At 41.0% G+C, this 13,474-nt stretch overlaps 1 protein-coding gene across 1 annotated transcript in view; it reads right to left on the bottom strand.

Moving 5' to 3' along the window:
• LOC140204321 (phosphatidylinositol 3,4,5-trisphosphate 5-phosphatase 2A-like) overlaps nucleotides 1-13,474 on the bottom strand; it is a 163,369-nt gene that overhangs the window by 110,718 nt on the left and 39,177 nt on the right. The gene's annotated exons all lie outside the window — the stretch shown is intronic.

Raw genomic sequence — 13,474 nt, 5'->3', positions numbered from 1 at the left:
GAACAAATACGTCAAGGTTGACACGATCTTTATAAAGTTAGTCACGGACAAGTATGTACTCACAACATCGTTCAGTCTTCCCCAGTCAGATGCCCTGGATGAACCAAGAGGTCCACAATCTGGTGGGGGCCAGATCAGTATCATTCAGATCTGGCAACAAATTAAAATACAAGCGTTCCACGTACAGCATCCGGAAAGCCATCTCACTTGTGAATAGGCAATTCTGGACCAAACTTGAATCACAGAAGGATACTCGACAGCTATGACAGGGCTTGAATGCTATCATCTCCTACAAAGTAAAAACCAAGTTGTACACATGACAACAAGGTTTTGCTCCCAGATGAGCTCAATGCCTTTTATGCACACTTTGACCAACAAAACATGGAGGCAACTTCATGAACTTCCACAGCCCCCGATGAACCTATAATTTTAGTCTCTGAGGCTGACATGAGAGCATCCTTCAGGAGAGTGAACCCACAGAAAGCATCAGGCCCAGACAGGGTACATAGCTGAGTACTAAAGACCTGCTCTACTCAACCAGCTGTTGTGTTCACTGATATCTTTAACCTCTTGCTTCAGCAGTCTGAGGACTCTCCTGTTTCCAGCAGGCTTCAATTATATCAGTGCCCAAGAAGAACGTGGCAATCTGCCTCTTTGACTATTGTTCAGCAGCACTTACATCCACAGTGGTGAAGGTTTTGGAGAGGTTGGCGATGAAACATATTAACTCCTGCCTGAGCAGTGACTTGGATCTGCTCCAATTTGCCGACTGGCTCAACTGGTCCACAGCAGATTCCATCTCACTGGCTCTTCACTCAACCCTGGAACATCTGGACAGCAAAGATGCATACATTGGGATGCTCTTCATTGACTACAGCTCTGCATTCAGCACCATCATCCCCTCAAAACTAATCATTAAGTTCCAGACCTTGGCTTATATACATCCTTGCGCAACTGGATCCTCGATTTCCTCAATTGCAGACCCCAGTCAGATTGGATTGGCAACATCTCCTCCACAACTTCTGTCAGCACACGTGCACCACAAGGCTGTGTGCTTAGCCCCCTGCTCTACTCACTTTATACTTATGACTGTGTGGCTATGCATAGCTCCATTGTTGTTGGCAAAATAAAGGTGGTGATGAATTAGCATATAGGAGAGAAATGGAAAATCTGTCTGAATGGAGCCAGGACAACAACCACTCACTCCAATGTCATCCAATTATTGCCTACAAGAGTAGGAAATTGGAGGCCCATGAGCCAGTCCTCATCAGGGGATCGGAAGTGGAGAAGGTCAGCAACTTCAATTTCCTCAACATTATCATTTCAGAGGTCCGACACACAAGTACTGTTACAAAGAAGACACAGCAGCACCTCTACTTTCTTAGTAGTTTGCAAGGACTCAGGCTGCCACGTAAAATGTTAACAACGTTCTATAGATGCGCAGTAGAGAGAATACTGACTGGTTCCATCATGGTCTAGTATGGAAAGACCAATGCCCTTGAACAGAAAACCTACAAAAGCTCTCCCCACCATTGAACACTATCATAGGAAAATAGGATCCATCATCAAAGACCCTTACAATCCAGCCCATGTTCTCTTCTCACTGCTACCATCAGCAAGGGGATACAGGAACCTCAAGTCCCACACCACCAGGTTCTGGAACAGTAATTACACCTCAACCATCAGGGTCTTGAACCAGAGGGGATAACTTCACTCACCCCAACACTGACCTGATTTCACGACCTACGGACTCACTTTCATGGACTCTATAACTCATGATCTTGATATTTATTTATTATTACTTTTTTTTTCATTTGCACTACTGTGCTTCTTTGTATTGTCTGTGAATATTCATAAGAATATGGATCTCAAGTATATGATGACATATACTGTATATACTTGATAAATTTACTTTGAAATTTGAACAATTCATTTGGTTTTACTTTTCATTGTAGGTAAAACCTATTTTGTTATTACTTTAGCCTTTTCTCACAAATATGCTTCTCAATAAGGCAATAATGTTAGTCAAAGTGACATCATTACAGAAACATGCCCTTTGGCCTATCAAGTCCAAGTCAAACATTAAGCACCTATTTTAACCACATTTGCACACCCACATAATACAGTGGCCAATTAATGTACTAAGCTGCATGTGTTTGTGATGCTGGAAGAAAGTGGATCTCCCAAAGAAACCCATGTGGTTACAGGGAGAAGCTGCAAACCCTGTACATGCAACACTGGAAGTGAGGATTGAATCCAGGTGTTAAGTAGCAACATTACTAGCTGCACTACTGTACTTCCCACATTGAGATAGTCAGAGCCTGCGGTCCGCCATGTCGATTGTGATTTTGGGTATTTTTGTGGGCAGTGTCTCGGTGAGAACTTTTTGCACAGTGCATCCAGTGGGGAAATTTCCTGGCCTATCAGATGGAGCATTACCAGAAACCTTATTGATGTTCTGCTGCAGCAAGACATGTGATCATAATTACCCAGACAAGTAGTTACTGAATGTATTTATTTATTTATTGAGGTTATGGCTTGGAATCCAGCCCTTTGAGCCGCGCCGCCCAGCAACCCTGGGTTTAACCTTAGTCTAATCATGGGACACTATACAATGACCAATTATCCTTCCAACTAGTACATCTTTAGACTGTGGCAGGAAACCAGAACACCCCGCGGAAACCCACAGGGTGGCGGGGAGTACATACAAACTCCTTAGAGATATTGGCGGAAACTGAACCCTGATCACTGGTACTATAAAACATGGTACTATAACCATTATGTTACTGTGCCATATTTGATGTCCACAAGTCTCCCATCAATCTAACTGTGGGGTGATGAATATCCAGAAGATGCAATCCATCAGTAACAGAACCAAACTCTTGGCGACGGGAGATGGAGGATAGGTGATAACTGCGGAACATTCGGGTCATTTAACAAACTCTTAGATTGGCTGATAGATGATAGACAATGGAGGGCTATGTAGGAGGGAGGGGTTAGGGTAGGTTAACAGGTTGGCTCAACATCATGGACCAAAGGGTCTGCAGAGTGCTGTAATGTTCTATGTTCTATGTTCTAACACCAGGCAAACAGAAATACTGAAACTTCACACTTCTTAAAAACTTGATTTGAAAGTGTTTGCATGGGTGTGTGCGTATGTTTGTTTTATGGGGAAATTTTTTAAAAACTTAACACAGGGATGGAGGGAGTCAGAACATCATTGGTTTAATAATTGAAGATTTAATTTATTTAACAACTAAATTTGACATGTTTCCTGGATAAAAGCACACAATTCTATTGAGTTACCTGGACAGCTAAGAATGAAAGTGACTGCAAGCAGATTTTTCTGCAAAATATTTAACAGCACAGGGAATAATTTTGCTGCATTTAAACAAGAGTTGTTTATTCCTGTATGCTGACAATAGGAACAGAAATCAAGCTGCTAAATAAATTCTTACACTAAAGGTATCAGTTTGGCTAAAACAAATATAGATCATATGATTGACCTCTGAAGTAATTTGGTTTGTCACTCTGCTGCTTTCTATAATTGGAAATACAGTAGTTTATTATTTTCACTTGTACTGAGATACAGTGATAAACTTGTCTTGCATACTGTTCATACAGATAGAACATAGAACATAGAAATTTACAGCACATTACAGGCTCTTCGGCCCACAATGTTGTGCTGACCATGTAACCAACTCCAGAAACCACCCACCACTCTCTGTGTGAAAAACTTACCCCTGACATCCCCTTGGTACCTATTTCCAAGCCCTTTAAAACTATGCCCCCTCATGTTAGCCATTTCAGCCCTGGGAAAAAGCCTCTGGCTATCCACACGTTCAATTCCCCTCATCATCTTATACACCTCAATCAGGTCAACTCTCATCTTCCGTCACTCCAAGGAGAAAAGGCCAAGTACACTCAACTTATTCTCCTAAGGTACGCCCTCCAGTCCAGGCAACATCCTTGTAAATATCCTCTGCACCCTCTTTATTGTATCCTTCCCGTAGTGAGATGACCACAACTTAACACAGTACTCTAAATGGGGTCTGACCAAGGTCTTATACAGCTGTAACATTACTTCACAGCTCTTGAACTCAATCCCATGGTTGATGAATGCCAACACACCTTCTTAACAAAACTGTCAACCTGCATAGCAGCTTTGAGTGCCCTATCGACACAGACCCTAAGATCTCTCAGATCCTCCACACTGCCAAGTGTCTTACCATTTAAATTATATTCTGTCTTCAAATTGGACCTACCAAAATGAACTAATTCACATTTATCTGCCACTTCTCAGCCCAGTTCTGCATCCTATCAATGTCCTGCTGTAACCTCTGGCAACCCTCCAGACTAACCCTCCAGACCCACCCCCCCCTCCCACAACCTAGTGTCATCAGCAAACTTACTAACCCACTTTTCTACTTCTTCATCCAGGTCACTTATAAAAATCACAAAGAGGAGGGGTCCCAGAACAGATCCCTGCGGAACACCACTGGTCACCGGCCTCCATGCAGAATACAAACCATCTACAACCACCCTTTGCCTTCTGTGGGCAAGCCAATTCTGGATCCACAAAGCAAGGTCTCCTTGGATCCCATGCCTCCTTACTTTCTAAAGAAACCTCGCATGGAGTACTTTATCAAATGTCTTAATGAAATCCATATACACTATACCCACTGCTCTACCTTCAGATCAAAACATTATGCAGTGCATTGAGGTATTACAAACAGAATGCAGAATAAATTATAACAGCTACAGAGAAAGTGTGGTGCAGGTAGACAATAAGGTGCAAGATATTAACAGGGTAGGTTGTGAAGTCAAGAGCCCCACTTATCCTATTGGAGAACCATTTAATTGTCTTGTAACAATTGGATTGAATCTGTCCTTCAGCCTGGTGGTAAATGCTTTCAAGCTTTTGTATCTTATGCCTTATGGGAGAGGGGAGAAGAGAAAATGTCCAAAGTGGGTAGGGTCTATGATTATGCTGACTACTTTACCAAGTCAGCAAGAGGCTTAGACAGAGTCCATGGAGGGAAGGGTGATTTTCCTGACGTGCTGAGCGATGTCCACAACTCTGCGGTTTCTTGTGGTCACATGATGAGGAGTTGCCATACTAAGATGCTTTGCATCCAGATAGGATGCTTTCCAAGGTACATTGATAAAAAAAGTGTGGAGGTTTGAAGAGGATATGCCAATTGTCTTTAGCGTCCTGAGGAAGTAGAGAAGCAGGTAAATCTTTCTTGACTATGACATCCATATGTCCTGCTAGGAACTTGACGCTCTCAACTTCAACATCTTTGATGTAGACAAGATCATCTGCATCCCTCCACTTCCTGAAGCCAATAACTAGCTTTTATCTGGTGCACTTCAATTAGAAACATTGAATTTCCTTCAAGATATCGCCAGTGAATAATGCAACCAATGGCAATGTCCTTGCAGACAGTTCACAAAACAAGTTCTTCGTCTTTTAAATACGATTCTACTACTAAGCTGTGAATGAAAGGGTGATTTACGTTTTAATTGTGTGATTTTGAGCAATCTGGTGAGGGAGTTCAGTGAATTTTGGAGTGGAGTGTGCGGCTGGGAGGAAATATTGATTAACTCCATTGCTTCTCTCTGATTTGAGGTGGCGAGCAAGGTCGAAGTTGATGAGGACGAGAGCAGAAGATGGGCAGCTATTCACCGACATTTGTCTGCATTTGACCTGCCTTCCTTTCCTTCGCAATGGCAGCTGTTGGAGAAAAGTGCAGGAATCCTGGGACCATATTGCAAGGATTGATCAGCAAGGCTGTAGTCTCATTTTGGGAAATTTTGAGGTTCATGTTGCATGTGTTCTTGGATTCTGGTTACTATTTTTTTTGCTGTTTATGATCAGTTTGATCGATGTGGACTGGGACACTTTGTTGAGGGATGGTCCTGCAGCCTGCAGTGGGCTAGTGGCACGGAGTGGAGCTAAACTAAACTGAACCCAGTGGACTCCTGGTTTGTTGTTTTGCTTTTAGTTGCTTGTGCAATTTGTTTGTGCATTGAGTGTTTGATGTTTTCTTGGATGGGTTCATTGGTGTTTCTGTTTTCCTTGGCTGCCTGCAGGTAGAGGAATCAAAGAGATGCATTCTGTGTGCATACTTTGATAATAAATGTACTTTGAATCTTTGAAATTTCAAAATCCTGCAACAGATTTAATTTGATAGTATAAACCAGGGGTTCTCAACCTTTTTTTATGCCCTGGACTAATACCATTAAGCAAGAGGTCCATGGGCCCCAGGTTGGGAATAAACTAATACTTCAAAATTCTACTTTGAAAAATATATTTTTAACAAACTAAGCTCATAACTTATTACATATGAAACCAGGCTTTTCACAACAGCTTACTAAAGCTATGATATAGAATCCCCAAAAAGTTCTTTGTTAAAAAGTAAACACAAGAGATTCTGGCGATGTTGAAAATCCTGAGTAAAACACAGAAAATGTCGAGGAAACTCAACAAGTCAGGCAACATCTATAGAGAGGAACAAAGAGTCAATGTTTCAGGCTGAGACTATTCATCAGAGGAGATCTCAGAATGAAACATTGACTCTTTATTCCTCTCCATAGATGCAGCCTGGCCTGCTGAGTCATTCCAGCATTTTCTGTGTGTTACTTTGTTAAAATGTCATCCTACTGAATCAGACATAGCTGGTAATCATGTTCTGTTTTTGTGTGGTGTAAAAGTAGAAAAATTTCTTGAGCGTTAGTCACATCAAATTGTCTCTTTTGTTCCTTAACATGGTGCCTGCCAGACATGCAGTTAATATCTGAGTTCATCTGTTCTGTGCAAGGATCTGAGAGCCTGCAAGTGAGTTCCTTGATAAAAGCAGTTCTTATTTTACTGACTTGCAATAAATATACAAACACATTAATTTTTCACATTCTTATCATATTTAACACTTGCAACGAGTTTTTAGAATGTTTATGCAAATTAGTTTGAACATTTGCAAGCATTTGCAAATCTGTGGATTTCCGGTTTAAGTCAAGCACATCTTGCTAATGAATGAACCCAAGTCGTTCAAAACAATGTTTCCGTATTCATGGCCACATTCACTCACAGGATCTGTCAAAAGTTTCCTGATCACCTCGAGGTTTGCAATGTGGAAAATTCCATTGTATTCATCTGACCTACTGAAGGAGAAATGAAAGCACAGCTTCTTCTTGGCTTACTGGAGTGTAGATTCTCTCATTTAAAAATAGTAACTCATTAACCCTCTCTACAGATCATAAAAGCAGAAACCAAGCCTCAAGACTTGAATATCAAATGTGTAGAGAGACTCATTTTGTATCTACCAGCTATTGTATTGGTGGAACACCGCTACTTGGACATTTCAAATTTCAATGTAAGTTTATTACCAAACTACATACATATATGTCATTACGTACTACAAAGAAACAGAATAGTGTCAATGAAAAACCACACACAACAAAGACAAGCAACCACTGTGCAAAAGACAACAAACTTTGCAGATGCAAGAAGAGAGAAAAAACTAATTAATAATAATCAATAAATAAGCAATAGATATGAAGAACATGAATTCTAGAGACCTCGAAAATAAGTCCATAGTTTGTGGATCCAGTTCAGTGAGTGAAGTTGCGTGAAGTTATTCTTCCTGAGTCAAGAGCCTGATGGTTGAGAGGTAATATTTGTTCCTGAACCTGGTCTTGTGGAATCTGAGGCTCCTGTACCTCCGTTCTGATTGCAGCAGTGAAAAGAGAGCATGGCCTGGATGGTGGGGGTCTTTAATGTTGGATGCTGTTTTTTTTCGACAGCGCTCCTTGGAGATGTGATCAATGGTGGAGAAGGCTTTACCTATGATAGACTAGGCTGTATCCATCACTCTTTGTAGGTTTTCTGATCAAGAGCATTAGTGTTTCCATACCTGGTCATGATGGAACCAGTCAGTATATTTTCCACCGCACATCTATAGAAGTCTGTAAAAATTCTTGATTATGAAGTTAATTAATTCAGCACAACATTATGTGCCAAAGAGCCTGTTCCTGAACTATACTGTTCTATATTCCATATTCTATATGGAAAGTACAAGTCCAGGAAAACAATGATCTTGGATCAAACTTTGGCAAAGATTAACAAGGTCATTACAAAAGCAAACCACTACTAAAAATCAGAGGTGTTCTATTAATCCTCTCTTGAACTCTGGTTAGAATACTGTGCATGGTTCTTGTTGGCACATAATAAAAAGTGAATGGGAGCATTGGTGAGAATAAAATGGTTCACAAAAGTAATGCTAAGAAAGTAAAGGTATTCATGGCATGGCAAACTCTTCTGATGAGTTTCCTGTCTTATCAGAAGAGAAGACTAAGATGTGATTTTTCTTCTAAGTGGTGATTGGTTCTGATAGAGAACATTCTTCGAGAATGTGCAAACTGAAAGCCATCAACACGAAGCAGTCACAAAGAAATTGAATGTTGAGGTGGTGTAGAAGTAACATCTTTACTCAAAGAATGGGGAGAAAGTGGATTACATCTCCAAAGGTTATGGTTTAAGCCCCACAAAGGGAGGGTTCAAGCCTAAACTTGCTCAGTTCAGTGAAAATAAAAAAAAATACTGCATTTATATATTATCTTTCACAACCAGAAGATACTCCAAATAATAATAAAGTTATACCCATACCAATATGTTCACAGAAAGTGTCCATGAAGAATTAATCATCACCCTCTGGCTGAAGAAATTCCTCCTCATCTCTGTTCTAAAGGGGTGTATTCTAAGGCTGTGCCCTGTGGTCCTAGATTCCCCCACTATTTGAAACACTCTCACCACATCCACTCTGTCTAGGCCTTTCAATATAGGCTTCAATGAGATCCTTCCCCTCCCCCCACCCCCATTCTTCTGAACTCCATCAAGTACAGGCCCAGAGTCATCAAACGCTGCTCATACACAAATCCTTTCATTCCCAGGGTCATTCTTAGGAACCTCCTCTGGACCTTCTCCAATGCCAACATACCCTTCCTTCGACAGAATACGAAGGCGAGGGCGGGGGAGTGGGAAGGAGTACAAACTGACAGGTGACAGGTGAAACCAGAAGATGGATAAGGTAACACAAGAGTTTCTGAATCTGCTGGAAATCTTTAGCAACACACAAATAGTCGGCTGTTCTAGTCTGCAAGTTATTGCCTGATTGATTTCTTTGATCATATTCATTGACTTATAATGTGATACATTAGTGAAGGCCTTTTGAAAATCTAGGTAAATCATATTCTTCTTCAAAATAAAGTTTCAAAAGGTTGATCATTCTCCCTTTCAAAATCCGTGCTGATCATTCATAGTGTTGAGTCAAATGGGGTGTTAGCTACCCTTGAAATGAAACCTTGAGTTAAAATCATCAAAAGAAGCAGAAATGAATTGCATAAATTGAATGACAAGCAAAAATACATCTGATTTTAAAGAACAGAGGGAACTGTGTTCTTCTGATGGAAGCAGTCTTTGCCCCATCTATAAAAGGCAGAATTTTCCGGTGACCAATCATTTTAATTCCTATCCCCATTCTTGTTCCGACATGTCGGTCCATGGCTTTCTCTTATGCCATAATGATGCCACCCTCAGGGTGGAGAAACAACATCTCATATTTTGTCTGGGTAGCCTTTAACCTGATGACATGAACCAGGGGCGTATCTACGGAAAATAGCGCCTATGGCAAGCACTGAAATTGCACCCCGTCCAAACATCTGACACCCATCTTTTAGATAACTTTACCATAATATCAGCTCAAAAATACAAGTCAAGCTGGTTAATCTTTTAGTTAACAAATTATGGCACTACATGAAAATTATAACTGCAGCTTCCTTGCTTTTACTGATGCAAATTGGTCTATGATGTGATCAAAGTTAGTTTTTTCAGTTTCTTCTCTTTCTACACTCAGCAGAGCAAAGTCACAGAATCTGCCTTGACCCATGGAGGCTCTCACACCTGGTGATGGAAACTGTGATGGTTAGCATTATCTGAATAGCAATGCAAAGATTGGAGAAGACACTCTCATCGCCATACTGAACAATAAATTCAAGAAGCTCTTCAGGTCTTGATATTTTCATGTTGATCTGCCTTGACAGCAACATTCTGCAATCCAGAATTTCTTCATATAGCTGCTGTCCATCAACATCAGGGCTGTACAATTCGCTCAAATTTTCACACTTCTTCTTTAGGTCGCTGCTGTCGGTGCCGTAACACAGTCCCTTGACATCGAGCAGGAACCCAAACTTAGCGTCAGTGTTGTGCAAATGAGCAAACCCTTCATCCATTTCTCTGTGAAGACGGTCGAGTGTTCCCTTCATGACTCTTTCCATTTCCTCCTTAGCTGTTAACTCAACATCCCTCGAGTTCTAATCAGCCATTCGTTTCTTTCGTCTCTGACGTCTTTCAAATTCAATATTCCATTCTTGACAGAGACCGACTCCTTCTTCGAGTGATGCACTGACCAACACTTCTCTTTCATCATAAAAATGATCTCGGAGGACTTTCAAATCCAGGGCAGCATCGCGGAAGTTCATGTTAGGATCCTGCAACCTCTTTTGAATACGGTCAATGGCAATAAGTACTTTGTTCCAAAATCCTAGCAAAATCAGAAAATCGTGATTCAACTTGCAGTTGTACAGCTGCCTTGCGTCACTTCTTGTTTCACTGGTCTCAGTTTCGTTGTCTATCATGTCCTGGAGAACTTGAATATCTCCTCAAAGTACTTGTTAATGTGCTTCACTGCTTCTGTCCTTGCACTCCAAATGAGTGAGGTGTTCTCTTTGACAGGGTCAAAGACAGCCAGTAGCTTCAGTAAGCTAAGGAAATTTCCCACATTGGAGTCATCGCCTAGCTGAAGTGACTTCCTGTGTCCTTGCAAAGGCAGGTTCTGAGTCGCAAGGAATCTTATGCAGTGAAAGACTCTTGTCAAGATATCACACCACTTCTGCTTTTCCTTCTCAATCTGTGACTGAAATACCGCGTCAATAACTCCCCTGTTTTCAGCTAAATTTCTTTCCATTTCTTTCCACTGTGTGAAGCATTCCCGATGATTCTTGGCATTTTCATGAACACTAATCCTTTCAGGTGCTTTCCACTGGTTGAATCCACTTTCCCGCTCCAATGAGGATTGATGGTCTGACTGGGAATAGAGAAGACAACAGATACAAAATGCAGATTTTTCAGAAGGGGAATTGACCAGCCATGAGCGAGTCACTTCTTCACAATGGCCATTTCCCAATTTCCTCTTGAACCAAGTTTTTTTCATTGAGCAGTTATTTGTTGGTAGGAAAGGCCCCGCACTGTTCTGGAAATATTTTGAACCCAGCTTTATTATGTCTGTTCTCAATGCGTCAGGCAGAATTGCTTTTCCAGTATCCTTGTTGAACTTCAGAAGTCCAATGTCATGCTGTTCAATCACTTCTGGTATGACAGTTTGAGGCTCTTTGACACCATCCAGTTCACTAGGTTCATTATCGTCAGGTTCAATCTCGTCAATAAACTCAACATCACCACCACCACTATTATCTTTTCCTTCTGTCTTGTCCATGTTCTCTGTGGCAGCCTCACTCTTAATCTCATCATACTCGGATTTATCTAACTTGACTTCCTCCTCAGCTTGTGACGCATTTGTACTTGATCCACCTTCGGATTCTAACAAACTTGTAGCAGGTGCAGGCGACTCCATGGAACATGTTGAACTACTTGTTTCGGGCTTTTCAAAGAAGGGCATGAAGAACTTGCTCGACTTCTTGGCTTCCTCCGCCTCTAACTTTTGTCTCTTCTGTCCTTCAGCTCTACTTTCCTTCTTCTTCATGAAGTAACATTTCATGGCCTTCTTACACAATGCTCTGAAATAAGGTCATCCTAGTGCTTCTCACCCATGATAATCAAAGATAGATTATACATCTGAAGAAAATTCTTTTTTCGCTATCTGAGGATGACTTGTCTGACCTTAATAGAAACTGCTCAGTGGTGCTCCCTCCCCGCTTCAAGAGGCACGCAGGGCACGTGCCATACCTGCCGTACCTTAGATACGCCACTGACATGAACATTGATTTCTCCTTTCAGTGATTTACTTATTTATTTTTCTCCTTTTGTTTAAACTGTTCCCCTCTCCTTTCTCTCTCTCACCCTCACTATGCGCTTGTCCCTATCTTTGCCAACTCTTAGCACTGGCACTGGTCATGACCTAGCCTAAGAGAAAAGTTCCCCCTGCTCTCCCACCCCTGCACAAACAAATTGCCCCTTTTATAACCTTTAAAATCCTTTTCAACTCTTGCAACTTCTGGCCTACACACAAATAACTCAAAAAAGAAAACAGCTCTATAAAAGGTAAAGCTTTCTTCACCACCATTTAATCTTAAAGATGTGTTATGTTTGAATGCACACAGTATATGAAATAAAGGTAGATGAACTTGCAGTACAGTTACAGATTGGCAGGTATGACATTGTGGGCATCACTGAGTCATGGCTGAAAGAAGATTATAGCTGGGAGCTTAACATCCAAAGATACTCATTGTATTGAAATGTCAGGCAGGAAGGTGGATGGGGTGTGTTTGCTCTGTTGGTTAAAAAATGAAATCAAATCATTAGAAAGAGGTGACATAAGATTGGAAGGTGTTGAATCACTGTGGATAGAGCTAAGGAACTGCAAGGGTTAAAAGACCCTAATGGAAGTTATATAAAAGGTCCAAACAGTAGCAAAGCTGTGGTTTACAAATTACAATGGGAGATAGAAAATGCATGACAAAATGGCAATGTTACATTAGTCATGGGTGATTTCAATATGCCGGTAGATTGGGAAAGTCAGGTTGGTGTTGGATCCCAAGAGGGGGAATTTGTAGAACGCCAATGAGATGGCTTTTTAGAGCAGCTCATGGTTGAGTCCACTAGGGAATCAGCTATTCTCAAATTGGTGTTGTGCAATGAATCAGAATTGATTAGAGAGCTTAAGGTAAGGAATCTTTATGGAGCAGTAATCATAATATGATAGAAATCATCTTGTAATTTGAGAAGGAGAATCTAAAGTCAGATTAATCAGTATTACAGTGGAGTAAAGGGAAGTACAGAGGCATGAGAGAGGAGTTTTCCAAAATTGATTGAATGGGAACACTAGCAGGGATGCCGGCAAAGCATGAATAGCTGGAGTTTCTGGAAACAATTTGGAAGACGCAGCATAGATACATCCCAAGGAAGAAAAAAATATTCTAAAGGCAGACTGACACAACTGTGGCTGACAGGAGAAGCCAAAGCAAAATAAAAGACAGAGAGAGGGCATAAGTAGAGTATATATCAGTGGCAGTTCGAGGATTGGGAAGATTTTAAAAACCAACAGAGGCAACTAAAAAAGTCATAAAGAAGGAAAAGGTAGAATGTAGGGGTAAGCTAGCCAATAATATCAAAGAAGGTACCCCAAATCTCCTCAGATATATAAAGTATAAAAGAGAGGTAAGAGTAGATATCAGACTG

The sequence above is a fragment of the Mobula birostris genome, chromosome 10, assembly GCF_030028105.1.
Source record: "Mobula birostris isolate sMobBir1 chromosome 10, sMobBir1.hap1, whole genome shotgun sequence".
In the NCBI taxonomy this organism is placed as follows: domain Eukaryota; kingdom Metazoa; phylum Chordata; class Chondrichthyes; order Myliobatiformes; family Myliobatidae; genus Mobula; species Mobula birostris.
The sequence above is the reverse complement of the archived record's forward strand: the minus strand, read 5'-3'. Positions and strand labels throughout refer to the sequence as shown.